At 52.9% G+C, this 2,662-nt stretch overlaps 1 pseudogene; it reads left to right on the top strand.

Annotated features, from left to right (window-relative positions):
• Positions 1 to 518: 518 nt before the first annotated feature.
• Positions 519 to 1,589, top strand: LOC121024797 (coiled-coil domain-containing protein 71L-like; annotated as a pseudogene).
• The last annotated feature ends 1,073 nt before the right edge of the window (positions 1,590 to 2,662 follow it).

Below are 2,662 nucleotides of genomic sequence, written 5' to 3' on the forward strand. Positions count from 1 at the left end.
TGAAGAACAGCTTCCTGAACTGTGAGCTATAGCAACACACATATGGAACCCTAAGCAAGGCACAGTATATGTGTATTCTTTGAAAGAGTAAGTAGTTACTTCAATTTGGCTTTCAGTGCGTTGCATGACAAGGCATTTAATTAGCTAAAACACTCTTACAGTCATGTTTGATTGCAAGTTGTGTGTATTCTCCACCGCGAAGTGTCATCTCATGTTGGATGGAATTAATGGAGGCTGAGGCACCAGTGCATTCACGTAGAGGACAACCCTCTTGAACTCATCAAGAACTACGGGCCTTCTCAGGTAAGATTACGTGCAGGTCTTTCTCAAGGGCATAATCTTAAACACAGCCCAACCTAAGGCAGCTTTGGGCAGCCAGCAGTGATAGGATAGGCAGACATTGTGACCTCACAAAGCGCCTGGTCTCCTAGCAACTGTGGTGTAACTCTCACAGCCTGCTGCCTGATTTGGCTTCTGGTAGGAAATTCATCAGGGCCCGGCGGCATCGGCGAGACCTGGCAAGCGCGGGCGGCCCCTAGCGGCCTCACCTCCTGAGCCGCATGAAGAGTCGGAGGAGCAGGCCCCGGGAGGCCCTGGCCCTGGCCGCCCGGGGAGGAGCTTCTAGCGCTGCAGGAGGGGCCGCGCTGGAGGCGCCTAAGAGAAGGTGGTGTACACGCGGTGGCAACCGTCGCCACTGTCGCTGGCCAACAGCAGCAAGGCGCTGATCGACGTTTTCAAGCTATTCGTGCCCGGCAGCAGGGAGTTCATGAGCTCAGACGCGGAGCTCTGGAGCTACCTCTGCAGCCTCAAGCACCAGTTCTCCCCCCGCATCCTGCGCATCAAGGACGTCTATGGCTACTCCTCCCTCCTGGCCCAGGTTCCGGACCCCCGGCACCAGCCCCCTGAGGCCCGCCTCCAGACGCGCCGGCGAGCTGCCAGGAGGAGGCGCCACGGAGCCCGGAAGGTCGCCTCCAGCCATAGGAAGGTGCCGCCCCCGCCGCCGCCGTCCCGCGAGGACAGCAGCCCCCGCAAGCCCACGGCCCCCGGGCCCATCTCCGGGGGCCGCACCCTGGAGGAGAGTGGGTGGGCAGCCACCCCAACGCTGACCACCTCGCCCAGCATCCGCGTAGTCGGCGACGTGTGGGTCGAGAGCAGCGTGGCAGAAGCGCGGCGCCAAGCGCGCCAAGTCCTGGGAGTGAACCTGGAACCCGTGGTGAGACTCCGCCGCGTCCCAGTGCCTGGGCGTCAGATGCGGGCCACAGCCGCGCGACCTCCCAGCCCCGGGACCGGTTGTTCCTGGAGGGATGAACCAGGGAGAGCCGGGCCCGCATCCCCTAGTGCACTTTACCGGGGAAGAAGCACCAGACGGTCCCGGCCCGCGCCTCCGGGATGCGGCGCCGCCTTCTGGGACTCCGGGGCAGCTGTGCCCTCTGCTGCCTCCCAGCACCGGGTCTGCGGAGGGAGGCGACCCCTGGACCGCAAGGGAGGTCCCGTTTCTTCCTAACCCCAGATTGAGAGGTCTCCAGGACTGTAGGGGCAGATCCATGATCTCTCTTGTTCCCTCATTGCTCTGAAGTCGTCCGAGGAAGCCATTCCACCCCCACCATCTCCAAAGGAATTTGGTTCCATGCTTGTGTAATAAAGCTAGAGTTTCTTTGCCATTCACCCACCTCCGGGCTCCTCCCGCAGATTTCTTTCTTTCTTTGTGTGTATGTGTATGTACATATATCTTCTAGGATGATTTAAAGTACATATTCTCTAAATGTTTAGATGAGACAGTAGAGAAAAAAGGGTGTGACTTAGGGGTCTGCACTCAAATTAAAATAAGATTACTGAATATAGAATACATTCAAAAGGACATATATTATTTTTTTCATGTTTGTTTATTTTTGAGAGAGAGACACCGTGTGAGCAGGGGAGGGCCAGATAGGGAGCCACAGGATCCAAGCAGGCTCCAGGCTCTGAGCTGTCAGCACAGAACCTGATGTGGGGCTCGAACTCACAAACCATGAGATCATGACCTGAGCCAAAGTTGGACACTTAAGTGACTAGCCACCCAGGCACGCAAAAAAGAACATATATTATTAAAAGTATTCTGAGCACAGCTTGATGCAATTCAGTTCAATGTACTTGTGGAATCAGCACTCATTAAAAAAGGTACCAGGACCCCAAGGGACCACCTGTGCCTCTTTCAGTCACGGTCTATCTCTCCTTTGGGACGGCAATTTTTCGGACTTCTTGCAGAATATACAACCTTTGCTTGTTTTTGGACTATATAGAAATGGAATATTGTGTGCTACACCTACCTTCTTTCACTCCAACTTATGTTAGTGATATTTGTTATTCATCGTAGTGCCTGCGTAGTGCCTGTGAGCTCTGAATACTTGATAGCCTTGCCAAAACTTGCTAATATGGTCTTTTTCATGTTATCTATACTGGCAGGTGTAGAGATTTTTTTTTATTTGAGAAATATCAATCCAAGTATTGTATACAAATAGTTGAAAAAAAACCACAACATCCAAATTGCAGTTCAGGGTTTGCAATAAGAAATCAAAAGCTTGGTTTCCCCCATGAACACCTCTTCCCCAGAGGCAACACTTTCTTTCCTTTTTTCTTTTTTTTTTAATCAGGGTTTTTTTTAAACAGACCATTTTTTAGGACA

This window comes from Herpailurus yagouaroundi, unplaced genomic scaffold, assembly GCF_014898765.1.
Source record: "Herpailurus yagouaroundi ecotype Mexico unplaced genomic scaffold, PumYag 67176, whole genome shotgun sequence".
Taxonomy (NCBI): domain Eukaryota; kingdom Metazoa; phylum Chordata; class Mammalia; order Carnivora; family Felidae; genus Herpailurus; species Herpailurus yagouaroundi.